Below are 14,846 nucleotides of genomic sequence, written 5' to 3' on the forward strand. Positions count from 1 at the left end.
CAACTCAACTGCTTCACAAACTCCTCGCCCACACTCACTCTCGACTTCGCCCCTTACTTCCCACTTCGCTTAACTCCACCTACACACACACACATATATCCACTCATGCCACAATAACAAGAATATATACATGATTCACACTAAGAATATATTACATTTTTAACAGACCAAAACAGCTTTCCTCTTTCATGCATTATCAAACTAGACTGCTTCTTGAAAGACTAGTGCTATGCTCATACGAAATATTGCCAAAGAAATACAAACGAGTAGCATTACGCGGCTATTAAGGTACTGTACATTATGGAAGCCCTCTGAGTGACCTATAAGGTTAAATTTCAGGAAGGTAAGACTGTTATACTTTAGATGGAATAAAAAAAAGTTAAGATTTTTATATTTAATGTGGCACAGAAGGCTTCGTGGCATTTCTTCCTTAGCGACTTATTATCCACATTACACCCTATAATTTTCAAATATGCAATTTATATCGTTTTAATACTGACAATGTTTGCAACAATAATATTTAAGGGGATACTGAGGCTTAACTGTGCAGCATAAATCGCTAAAGAAGAGGTATTACGAAAGTTCCAATGCACTTAGAATACGGCTCCACTGACGTAGGTAATGAGGGGGGGGAGGTGAATCTTTACTCTGGATGACGTAGCCCTATTTGTTTCATTTGTCAATTATCTCTCAGGACTCGCCATATTCCATAAACACGAATTTTAAAATACATCGCTTTCTAACATGCATGTTGAGTGAACTATTAGAACTGAGATTTTTGTGCTACAGTGTAACCCTTTACTTCTAACTGTACCGTACCATAAACATCATAAGTCGTACCAACTGCCACAAACGTTCAAAATGTACCCTCTGTGCATACAGATCTCGCTTCTGCCTTCCTTTTTCTTCATTCACCCTACTCTCAAACCATTCGTTGTTTTATTCTTTGCATCCACTGCTTCTCTAACTTTCTCCTTAATTAAAACTGTTCTTTAGTCTGGGTCTAATTCTTCTCACCCCAAACAGCTCGTCACAGGCACCTCATACCACCATTTGCCAATCTCTTCCCATTTCGTAATCCTTATCTGCATCATATCTGCCTACTTCTCAACGATTATATCCTCCAGTGTCTTCCTAGTCTCCTCCACTACCTATAGGTCTCCACTTCCAGCACTTCACCTTCACCCAAATGTCCATGTTTACGTTCCTACTTTTCCCTTACTGTAATGTTTCGTCGTATTTTAAGAGCTGACATGCCACTCCTCTTTTCGAAAATGGGTCTTGTGCCTAAAACCTCCCTTCAATCATCAGTTCCAACAATACCAGTATCATTACCAACATTACTACCAACCTTACCATATCACTATACAAAAAAAATCAGAATTACCAACATAACTACCATTTATCCAACATTCGTTACGACTCTTCCAAATCATCACATATAACCATTCTCAACTACTGACTCGCACAACCACCACAACCAACCACTGCTCCACCACTCCCAACCACTAACTTCCACCACCAGCACACCTAATTCCAACCAGTAAATCCCACCCCTAAGAATCATTCAAACAACTCTCTTGATTACTACCCCATCACGCCGAACCCCACGTCCCCTCAAAACAACCCTACAACCACACGCCAACCAGTAAGAATACAACCATACGAGACAATCATTGAACATTTCTTACCACCACAACCATTCCACACCACTTAACGACCCTCCCACGCAACGATCCTCTCATACAACCATGCCACATACCCCATGCCAGTTTCCTGCCATCAATACAACAGCCACCCCATCACTCCCTACAACCAACAGGCCCTCCCACAACTCTCCCATACAACCACTCCACCACTCTCAGCCCCTACCAACAACTGCACAACCATACGTCAACCACACAGACGAGGAACTGCTCACCCACGGCACCCTACCAACCCGGGCCCTCAAGCGCGAAGGGAGAGTACAGCTTTAAGAGGCAACACAACCCTGCGATAGGATCTGGGTTAGAGGGGGTCAGCCATTCACCTACTGTGCTGGCTTTCTTCACTCAGAACTGTTAGCTGGCTTTATGTCTGGGGGGTCAACTATTTACCAACTGCCCACATCCCTACTAGCTGGGTTTCTCCACTCAAGGCTGTTGGCTGGCTTACATTTGGGGGCTGAGCCATTCACTTGTTTTTTCACTACCATACTGGCTTTCTCCACCCCGAACTGTTGGGAGCCTGCAGTATCACCCTATCTATTGGCACGCTCTAAAGCCTCTCCACCTGCCTCTCTACCACTTTACTACCATCACAACCACCACTACCAGCACCATAACCATCACTACCACCACCATCATCATTCTACCTGATTTCTTTTGCTACCACTACCAATATCACAGCTACCAACATCACCATATGGCACCTAGTACCACCACCACCGCCTCTATCACAACTACACCATTATAACCGATAAGCAGTACCACCACCACAACCACAGCTACCACAATCACAATCTAGCATCTGGTACCTTCACAGCCACTACCACAAATACTAAAATCACTTTATGGCACGTACTTCCACCATCATAGCCCCTACTAAAATCACAACCATTACTAAAGCTACCAACATTACTACCACCACCATCTACTACCACAAAAAAAAAAATACCAACCCTACTACCAACCACAGCTAACCCTGGCAGAACCCACCACGTCACACACTGCTACCAAAATTACCCCCACCACCACCTCCACCAGTGCCAGGGCCATCTACCAACCCTGCTATTAATACCAACACCACAATGACAACCTTCAGCCGATTATTTTAGCCAGCTGATATCACGGGGTAGCAATGTAGGATCTTTCTCTCATACCTCAGGCCAACGACATCTTAACTACCAACCACTTTGTTCCTTCCACTACCACCATTATGGCTACCAACTCCCCTGTTACATGTGCTACCAAGAAATATTTTACGTACTACCAACTGCTACTAACAAACATCCTACTACCAATGTGACTCCCAACCTCCCTGCCACATGTGCTACCAAGAGTACTACCAATAGCTACCAACAACTACCTTCTTACCAGCAACTATGGTACGGTAACATGTTTACTACCAAGAACTACCTCACTACCATCAGCAAATTAATTACTACCAAAACCTAACACAGTACAATCATCAAATAATCACATCTACTGACTCCTAAAGCACACACACACACACACACACACACACACACACACACACACACACACACACACACACACAGAGTCATATGGCACAAACAGGAATGAAAAAAAGAGTTCGCTAATTATACTGCCTAGGTCTTCCGTTTTCATATATTTTCTCATATCCAAATTCTGTCATCCCCCCCACGTGATACCTTACATTATTTGCCCGTTTGCCTCTCTCTTGTGTGCACAGCTGTGTTTACATTCTAAGGTCTTTGTTGGGATCCAGGTTATAACAAGGAAGACACACAGATTAAACACATTTCTTTTTAGGGGCGGGAGCAGATTCTTCTTCGCCTTCTGGGCTTGCTATTCTTCTATTTCTTCTGCTATTTAATTCTTCGTTTTCTTCTTCTTCTGTTACTTAGTTCTTCTTATTCTTCTCTCTCCGATTATATGGATTTCACGTTAGATAGCGACGGATTATTCATTTTCTTTCTTTTTCTTCTTACTCCTTCTCCCCGCTTTGATTATATAAAATTTTGGTTTAGACGACGATTTATCTTTTTTCTTGTCCTTGATTTTGTTTCAGATTTTTGTTAGCTCCAATTTATAACAATGATACACTGATTACGCTCTCTCTCTCTGTTTCTTGTCCTAGATTTTCTTTAAGATCTTTGTTAGCTCCAATTTATAACAAGGATACACTGATTACTCTCTCTCTCTCTCTCTCTCTCTCACTTGGCAAGGTGGCGACCGGAAGCTGCTTTCCCTATCTCTGTGCTTTAATCATGATGTTACAAAAAAATCTCTACCTTACTTTCATCCATCTCTCAACACTACCTTTATCCACCTCTCTCTCTCTCTCTCTAACTCTGTCTGTCTCTCTACTTTATCCATCTCTATCTCTATACATCTTTCTATCTATCTAACTCTTTACCCTACCTTTATCACCTCTGTCATTATCCTTCTTTTTACCTGTTTATATGTACCTTTATTCATTTCCACCTCAGTCCATCTCTCAAACCTACCTCTATTATCTCCACCTCTGTTCATCTCTCAACTCTACCTCTATCAACCTCTCAATCCTGCCTCCACCCATCCCTATCCATCTCTCACCATGACCTCTATCCACCTCCGATGACGAACCTTAACCACCTGTCAATTTTACCTTCTGTCCAATTTCCATCCATCTCATTACATTATCCTGAACTGACCAGCCCACCTGTCCATCTCTCACTATAATGACATTTTATATAATTCTTGCTTCCACCAGACGATTTTATTTAACTTTAGAGGGGGTTTTTAACAGTAATGAAAGTTACATCTCTCTCTCTCTCTCTCTCTCTCCCCGGTGATGAATAAAACAGTCTGGCTGTAGCAAGAATAAAACGCAAAAGACGTGCTCGTTGTAGAAATTAAAAGCCCAACTCCAGGATTTCCTAATTCAACTGAACGCACCATTTTAGCGGCTCCTTCCCCAAAATCACGGAAAGAACGGCTATCAAATGGCACCTTTCATTCACTACCCACTTCAATCTCCACCATCATTTCCACCAATACCAACCAACCAATACCATGACAACTACTACCATCATTATCTGCCACCTAGTTCCATGACAACTACTACCATCACTCCCTCCTACCACTATTTTTACCACAATCACTACCTGTTACCACCATTACACTTATCAACTCCACCAACACCACACATCTGTCGCCCAACCTCCCACAACCTCACCCACACACCTCATCCCCACCCACCCTTATTTCAAACCATTACCAATATCAACACCATCCAACTCCCATCACCATTACCTCAACCCACCCTCCTCCCCCCTCCAACCCCATCACCCTACCCCCTTCGCCCTCCTACTCCACCTATCTCTAACCCCATCACTAAAGTCAACACCACCCCACCTAAACCCCACTCATCCCTCCCCCTCATACTCCACTCATAATTAACCCTACACACACCCCACCTCACCCACTGCAACCAACAACATACCCGCCACCTCTCAAGGGTCACCCACATCCCACCCCACCCACACCCACCTCACCCCTCGCCTCCCAAACTCTACCCACACTCCACCCCACCTACTGCAACCATCACCACAACCCTAACCCCTCCAACCCCACCCACAGCTCACCCCACCCACAGCTCACCCCACCCACACTCCACCTCACCCACTGCAACCACCAACACACCCATCACCTCTTAAAAGCCACCCTCACCCACCTCACCCCTCAACTCTCAAACCTTACCCACACCCCATCCCACCCACTGCAACCACCACACCCCTCACCCCTGCAACCCCACCCACCTCACCCCTCGCCTCCCAAACTCTACCCACACTCCACCCCACCTACTGCAACCATCACCACAACCCTAACCCCTCCAACCCCACCCACAACTCACCCCATCCACACTCCACCTCACCCACTGCAACCACCAACACACCCATCACCTCTTAAAAGCCACCCTCACCCACCTCACCCCTCAACTCTCAAACCCTACCCACACCCCATCCCACCCACTGCAACCACCACACCCCTCACCCCTGCAACCCCACCCACATCCCAACACCCCTCTACGTACCTTGGCAGCGGGCGGCATGAGCGAAACGGTGACTATTTGTACACAAGTCCTGCCAAAGAAAGAGAGAAGGTATTAGTAAAGAGCCAGACATAATGCAAGGGGAACAAACTATCAACCCCTTAACTACCATGTATTGTAAGTGAAACAGAAGGGTTCGTAGCACCTCTTCCAGAGCTATTTGTTTTGCATATGACACCACAGGATTCATCTTTGTTTTATTTATATCGAGGTAAAATCGACAAGGGCTACGCCAATACCACACAAGATGATGTTAAGGAAATGTGCTGAATAAATCTGAATAAATCGCTACAAGGGAATTCTCCTAAGCTGAAGAAAATCGTCTGGTAGCAGGAAGAATGAGAAAAAAAAAATTTCACCCCAGCTCAACAGGATCCCACAACAGCTACTCACAGACTGAACCGCCTTCTCGTCAGCTTAGCGGGTTTTCCACAGTTCTTTCACCTCAAGTTGGCTCAGATTTTTTTTTTCTTTTGCAGCCTATTTCATGCATTTCAGTGTTTCAAGAGATCATTAAAAAAAAAAAAATCAGGGGTTTGCTTTCCCCATCGTGATTCAAGTCTGTACCTACTGTTTTTTTTTTTTTTTTTTTTTCCAACTATATTCTTACTAACTACAAAAAAAAATTATTCATTTTAAGAGATTTTTCGAACACCAGGGCCATTATAACCTTCCTCAACCCCTTCACTATACAAGAGGTCCACATTAAGCTGAATAAAATAGTCTGGAGATGGAAAGAATAGTGTATACTCAATTAAGAATGTGTTACGGCATGGGACTGCAAGGACCGCATTCTCGTGGGTTTAGAAGGCTCCTTTAGCACCTCTCACTCACTCACTCACTCTCTCTCTCTCTCTGATTTAATTCGCATTTTACATCTCAGTATTTCTGTGTGTGTGTGTGTGTGTGTGTGTGTGTGTGTGTGTGTGTGTGTGTGTGTGTGTGTGTGTGTGTGTGTGTGTGTGTGTGTGTGTGTCCTGCCTTGTTAACAGCGGCACACACTACACAAGGAATAAACAAGAGAATATCAACCTTCTCAGTACAGTAACGCTTTATTTCATTACTGTATATTCACTCTTCCTGCCTCTTGTGGATTTTACTCAACTCTGACCTACTGTAATGACCGGGAAGGCCTTTTTTAATCTTTTTTTTTTAAAATCTCATCCAGTTTCAAAAATCCTCCAACACTGGATAAAACCGTCTGCAAATACATATAAATAATAAATACAGATAATGAATAATGGCATCCCCTTATTATATACGCACCATAAATAAAATTAGTATAAATATAATTAGTAATGACAGTACTCCCGTGAATATTTTTAGCCTCCTTCATCCCATTTTCTGAATACAAAATAATAACAGTATTCTTTTATCATCATCCTCATTTCCACCAGAAGACAGGACATGATACAAGCAGTCCATTATCATCATTCCTTCTCATCTTCACCTTGTAAATAATAACCGCATTCATTTATCACTATTACCATTGTCATTTTCACCATCATCATTAGGTAAGGGAAGGGAAGGTACGGCAAGGTAAGGTAAGATACCATACGGTAAGGTAAGGTAAGGTAAGGTAGTTTGGTAAGGTGGTTAGGTTTGGTTAGGTTTCGTTGTGTCAAGTTAGATTAGGTGGTGGTGGTGATCATTTTTATTATTATTATTATTATTATTATTATTAATACCATCGCTATCTTGATCCTGTTTTCGCTATCAATATTAGGATCCATGCCGGAAGGGCTCCCTGGGTACGCACGATATTAGATACGGGGGACAGGATGCACAATATTAAATGAGTTAGGAAGCCACGGTCAGGTAAAGGCAGGTGAGGCAGGGTGAGGAAAGGCAGGGTGAGGTACGGTCAGGTAGAAGCAGATGAGGCAGAATGAGGTGGGGTGAGGTAGAATGAGGTGAGGTGTGGTGAGACAGGGCATGATAAAGCATGGTGTGGTTGGGTAAGGTAGGGCAAGGAAGTACAGGGTGTGGTGAGGTAGAGTGAGGTAGGGTGAAGTAGGGTGAGGCGCGGTGACATAAGGTGGGATAAGATAGCTTTAGGAAGGACCAAGTAAAGTCAGGGTTTTTAATATGCTTACAGAAATCGTCTGAATGTTGAATGAATTACAAAAAAATGAAGATGTTCATGCAAATAAGACAAGGTTAGGGACGACATGAGAGATGAGAAAAGAGCGATATGCCAAGACGAGACAAGGAAACGCACAGCAGGGAGAAGAGACGGAGAAGTACAGGGAGGCGGAGAGGGAAAGAGAGACTGAATGAGAGACATACGCAGGCAGAGAGAGAGAGAAAAACAGGGGAAACTGAGAGAGGCAGTGATGGGCAGTGAAGATACAATAGGGCAGGAAGAAGAAGACAGCCACAGCGAGGTAGAGAGGCAAGCGAGGCGAGGAAGAGCATGGTAGAGCGAGGCAAGGCCAGGCAGGAGAAGGCAGAGCGAGACAGGAGACAGAGAGGCAGGAGGAAGCACAGCAAGGCAGGAGGCAAAGCGAGGCAGGAGGCGAGCGAGGCAGGAGACGAGCGAGGGAGAATGAGGTAAGGGGATAGAGAGCGAGGCAGGGAGAGGCAGAACAAGGCAGGGGGAAGTAGGGTGGTGGGGACAGAAAGCGAGACAGGGAGAGGCAGAGCGAGTAAAGCGAGGCAGGTTAAGGCAAAGTGAGGCAGAAAGAGACAAGGAAAAAAAGAACGAGGCAGGGAGAGGCAGAGCGGGGGAGAGCAAGGCAGGGAGAGGCTAAGCGAGGCAGGGAGAGGAACAGCGAGAAAACGAGGTAAAGCATGGCACAGCGAGGCAGAGAGAGGCAGAACGAGACTGGGTGAGGCAGAGCGAGGCAGAGGAAGGGCTGGTATACTAATATGCATTTAAACAAGGTAGGACAAGACGAGCCGGGTGAGGCAGGATGAATTTGGGTGAGGCAGAATCAGGTAAGAAGAAGTACAATGAGGGTGAGGCAGGGCGAATTTGGATGAGGTAGAACCAAGTACGGTAAAGTAGAATGAGGGAGGGTGAGGCAGGACGAATTTGGGTGAGGCAGAATTAAGTAAGGTAAAGTAGAATGAGGGAGGGTGAGGCAGGACGAATTTGGGTGAGGCAGAATAAAGTAAGGTAAAGTAAAATGAGGGAGGGTGAGGCAGGACGAATTTGGGTGAGGCAGAATCAAGTAAGGTAAAGCAGCATGAGGGAAGGTGAGGCAGGATGAGGGGCAGACAGGCAGGAAAAAACAGGAATGGGGCAGGAAAGGGCAAGAATAAGGTAGGATAAGTCAAGGAGGGACATGAATAAGGCAAGATGAGGTAGAAAAGGGCGAGGATGAGGCAGGATGAGACGAGAGAGCAAAAAGGCCGGGCAGAAAGGGGACAAGGATCAGGCAGGAGAAAAAAGGAAAAGTAGGATGAGAAAAGAAAGGACAAGATAAGGCAGGGCGAGGCAAGGATGACGAAGTGTTAGGCAGTGAGGAACAAGGGTGAGTTAGAAAAGAAGGGATGAGGCAGTAAAGGTGAGGATAAGGTTGGATGAAGAGGCTGAAGAAAGGTGACACATGATGAGGGGGTGCAATGTAATGGTGAAGGATGAGGAGGGAAAGGACAAATATGAGGCAGGAGGGGGTATGAGTGAGGCAGTATGAGGGAGGAGAGGGCAAGGGTGAGGCAGGAAAAGGAAGGACAGGGAAAGGGTGGGGTAGTGTTAGGTTAGTGAGGGCAAAGGTAAAGCAGTATAAGGCAGGGAGGGGCAAAGGTTAGGTAGAAAAGGACAGGGATAAGGCAGGATAAGGCAGGGCCGAAAGAGGAGGCATTACTGACCTCACCTCATAAAACCCTTTACGAGAGAGTGTGAGAGAGGAGGATAATCTCTCTCTCTCTCTCTCTCTCTCTCTCTCTCTTTCCTTGATCCTCCCATTCCTTCCCTTCTTCCTTCCCATTCCACATCTTACCTATCCACCCTGATACTACCATCTCCCTCCTTCCCTTCCCACTCCTCTTCCTCCTGGCATCACCACTTCCTCCTCTTCCTCGCATTCCTCCGCACTCCAGCCTCCCATACACAACCAATCCCTTCCACACATTCCCACCCTTCCCTTTCCCTTCCATTCTTTCCTCTCCGTAGCCTGGAATTCTCCTCTCTTTCTCATTCCACCCTCCATTTTTCTTCCTCTTTCTTCCTTATTCCCCCTCCATCCCCCCCTTTCATCTTTTCCCTTCCCATCCTTTCCCCTCCTCCTGATTCTACCCTCCCACAATCTCCCCCATTCAATCCCCCCAATCCCTCCCACACATACTCCCCTCCCATCCCTTTCCCAATCTTCCCCAAACCAACCTTCCACATCCTTCCCCTTCCCTCCTCACTGCCTCTTCCCTTTTTCCTTATTCCCCCTCTCGTCCCCTCCTTTCCCCTCCCCTCTCTTCTCCATTCCGCCCACGCATTCTCCACCCTCCCTCCTCACTTCCTCTCTCCCTCACTGACCACCATCGACTATGCACCTCATGTCCTCCATTATAAATCTCTCTCTCTCTCTCTCTCTCTCTCTCTGTCTTTCATCAGGCGGGAGTTCTTTGATCATGTCAGTTGCTGCCACTCCTACTCCTCCCTCACCTTCTCCCTCTCTCCCTCACCTCCCCCTTCTCTCCCTCACCTCCTCCCTTAGTTCCCACTCTCATATCCCTCCCTCCAACCATTTCTTCTACCGTCTCTCTCTCTCTCTCTCTCTCTTACACGCACACCCCTTTAAACCGCAACCAATTTCCAGCTCTCTTTTCTCTGCTTTCAAGTTGAATATATGGAAGGTACTGTTTAATCAATATGAATTCACAGCGACAGACAAGTTTTTTGGATACTTCTTCCCTACTCGTTCTTCCTCTTCTCTTCTCCTCCCTATTTCCCTCCATCTTAAGGCCGCTTCCAGCTTCTCATATTTCTTATCTTGCCTACTTCCTTCACTCCATCTTTTCCTTCCCTCAGATACCTCTTGGCTTTCCATCTCCCTTTTTCAGCTCCTTCATCATATCATACTCTCCCTTTCTCCCTCAGATTTCCTTCTCCCTTCCTTCCTTCCTTCCCCTCCCCCTCTCCACAGTCTCCCTCCCTGTTAATACCCTTCTCTTCCATCCTTTAACTCAATCGTATTCTTCCCTCCATATTTTCCCCATTATTACTCTTCTCCTTTCCTTCCTTCGCTTTTCATCATCATCATATTCTCCCTCCCCCACCCAGATTTCTCTCCCCTTCCCTGCCTCCCTCTTCCAGATTTCTCTCCCTTTCCCTCCCTCCCTCCCCCAGATTTCTCCCCCCTTCCCTCCCTCCCTCCCTGGTGTAGTCTGTCTCTCCATCACGCCACCGTACTGTATATTCAGTTCCTGCCCACTCCTCCATGCAATCTTCCTCCCCCTCCAGCATTACTCGCCTGCCCTCTTCTCATTATGTATCTCATCTCTCCTCCCTACCTTCCTTCTTTTCCTCCATCCCACCTTCCTTTCTTTCCCCCTTCTTTCCTTCCTTACTTTGTTCCCACTTTACTTCCTTCTTTTCTTCTCCTTTCCTTCCTTTATCTCATTCCCACCTCCCTTCCTTCCTATCTTTCTTTTTCCGTCCTTCCTCCCTTTTCAACCTTCCTTCCTTTCTTTTCCGTCTTCTCATTTCCTTTCCTCTTTCCAACCTTCCTTCTCCCCATTTCCTTACTCTCTTCTTCCTCCCTTCCATTCTGTACCTCTCATTCCTTCCCCTCCTCTTTCATCTCCTTCCTTCTTGCCTTCCTTTCTCCCTCTCTCTCTCTCTCCCATCTTTCTTCCCCCTCCATCCTCCCCTTCTAACTTTCTTTCTATACGCCTTTTCTTTCTTGCCCTTCTACCGTATCGTTTTCCTTCATCACATATTCCCTCTCTTAAATCCTTCGTCATGCCTTCCATCTTCTCCATGTTCTTCCTTGCGTTTCTTATAGACATGTAGGATTAAACTGGGCATGTGTGTGTGTGTGTGTGTGTGTGTGTGTGTGTGTGTGTGTGTGTGTGTGTGTGTGTGTGTGTGTGTGTGTGTGTGTGTGTGTGTGTGTGTGTGTGTGTGTGTGTGGTCAACGGAATGGTTCTTATTCTAATGATCGTATTTTAGGTCGCACAGGAGACTCCGTAGCAAGTTTTCCTTGGCGATTTATTTTGCGTATTTCACCTCTCATCACCTTGCACGTAACGGAGGGATACTATGTCGATACAAGAATTATACAAGTACATAAAATACTAACATGTAATACGCACAATACGACGAGGATGCGACCCAATGTTGCACAAGAAAGCTTTAGAGTCAGTGCTGGACAAGGAAGCTAAATCTCTGTGTTGTACAAGAAAGCTAAATCGTTATGGCGCTGCATATGAAAGCTATAATGTTAAAGTGTTATACAAGGAAGCTAATTAGTTGCATAGTGTTACCTGAGGAAGTTAACGTGATACGCAGTGTTGAGCAAGAATGGTATAGAGGGAGACTGTGAGTGCTTTAACATTCCTTTAGTGCTTTATATAACACCACTATCACCACCACTACATCTGCCACCATCTGCTTTACACCACCATCATTACTTCCATCTGTTTCATAACTCATCATCACGGTAACACCACTACCATCACCCACTACCACCAACACTACTACCACAACCACCATCACCACCACTACTACCACCACTCACTCCATTACCACCAGTACAACCCATTACCACTATCTCTACCACCACTATCAACACCACCGATACAATCACTATCCTTATCGTACGCCTCTCAGATTACAGTATACCTCCTTCTTACGGCACAATGACATCTCACTTTGGTCTATTTTTACGATCTCATTCTCTTCAGCTTTAAAGATAGGCCTCCCGTACTGAAGGAAGGCTATACTTAACCCATCCAGTTCGAAATTTTTCCCCTAAAGATTTATAATAATAATAATAATAATAATAATAATAATAATAATAATAATACATCAGGCGGAGCTAAAAGTAAACATTACGTCATCGGACAGAAAGCATCACTACACACTTGTAATATCATATAACAAAAAAAATCTATCATTCACTCCACAGGCAACTACTATAACTTTGGCCACACACACACACACACACACACACACACACACACACACACACACACACCTCTTTTAACTATCATACACCTGTCGTTCATCAACCACAGTTATATAGAGAGACACTTGAGCAACCTCCCTCTTTAAACCAAACAACCACGCGCCTACCATTCCCTCATCTTTAAACCAAACAACCACGCGCCTACCATTCCCTCCATGACCAACCACCACAACATCTAACTCACAAATCACAAAACTTCCCTCTGTTTACCCTACCATAGTCCAGCTGTTGCTCGTCAATTAGAGTTATACACAGACACACTTAGGCTGCCTTCATTTATAACACGAACACACACACACACAAACACACATACAAAAAACCCTCCCAACACACACACACACACACACACACACACACACACACACACACACACACACACACACACCGAAATATCACAAACTCCCATTCGTACCCAAATCTCACGCACCACTCAAACCTTGCCTCTCTTCACCTTCACATACCATTACTGCAGCTGGCCATCAATCACAATTACCCTTAGCACGGTAATCAATAACCTGAAACCACTACCACTGCTACTTACCACATCAATACCTGCAAAGAAACCATGCCATAGCACCGACATCACAAAATACCGAATATCAATCACTTGCTATCTTCAACTTGGCTCTTGCAGTACAATTCTCTCTCTCTCTCTCTCTCACACACACACACACACACACACACACACACACACACACACACACACACACACACACACACACACACACACACACATTTGTGAAACATGGATCGATTTAACCGTAGATTTTTTTGGGTGGTTATCGATTCATTCTCCTCAAAACCACAGAAAACAATATATAGAAAGAATATATATAAATATATAGCAAATCAGCGAAAGCCAAAAATTTCTAACAATATCTGTGGACACTGCAGCGTGAAATGAGAGAGAGAGAGAGAGAGAGAGAGAGAGAGAGAGAGAGAGAGAGAGAGAGAACGCATGTGTGTGTTACTGGCACAAATGTGAGGGTAGCAATTTTTGTACTCTTTATGGGAAACAGGTGAGGTACGGAGGTGAGAATGAGCAGAGAGTGAGACAGGCTACGGGGAGTGAGGCAAGATAAGGAGGAATAAAAAGTAAGATGGGGAGGATTAAAAAGTAACAGGCTAGTAAACTGTGTGTGTGTGTGTGTGTGTGTGTGTGTGTGTGTGTGTGTGAGAGAGAGAGAGAGAGAGAGAGAGAGAGAGAGAGAGAGAGAGAGAGAGAGAGAGAGGTACATCAGAACAAAAATTATTATGGTTGTAACGCAGGTTTAAGAGGAGGTGGAGAGTGGAATGGTGTGGTGAAGAGGGAGGCAGGAGTGAGTAAGACTGTGAGGCAGGCAAATTGAAAGAACAGTGAGGCAGGATATGAGGCAGGCTGATGATAAAATGCAGAGGTAGGTTTGAGGCAGGTTGTGAGGCGTGCATATGAGAGAGGCAGGCTTGGAAGGAGGCTAGTTTTGGTTGTGAGTTAGGCTACAGCTGAGAGACTGGCTAATGAGATGAAGAAGCATGTTAATAAGAAAACAGTGAGAAGGCCAGCGAGGATAGCTAGTAATACAAAGTGTGGAGGGCTAGTGATGCACGTCGTGAAGTAGGCTAGTGATGCAGGCTGTGAGGCAGGCTAGTGATGTAGGTCGTGAGGCAGGTTTGTGAGGCAGGTCATGAAGTAAGCTACTGATGCAGGTTGCGTGGTAGGCTAGTGATGCAGGTTGTGAGGTAGACTAGTGATGCAGGTTGTGTGGTAGGCAAGTGATGCAGGTTGTAAGATAGGCTAGTGATGCAGGTTGTGAGGTAGGCTAGTGAGGCAGGTTGTAAGATAGGCTAGTGAGGCAGGTTGTGTGGTAGGCTAGTGATGCAGGTTGTGAGGTAGGCTAGTGATGCAGGTTGTGAGGTAGGCTAGTGATGCAGGTTGTGAGGTAGGCTAGTGATGCA

This window comes from Coenobita brevimanus, chromosome 78 (genome assembly GCF_032717465.1).
Source record: "Coenobita brevimanus isolate Jiangsu-jjx chromosome 78, ASM3271746v2, whole genome shotgun sequence".
In the NCBI taxonomy this organism is placed as follows: Eukaryota; Metazoa; Arthropoda; class Malacostraca; order Decapoda; family Coenobitidae; genus Coenobita; species Coenobita brevimanus.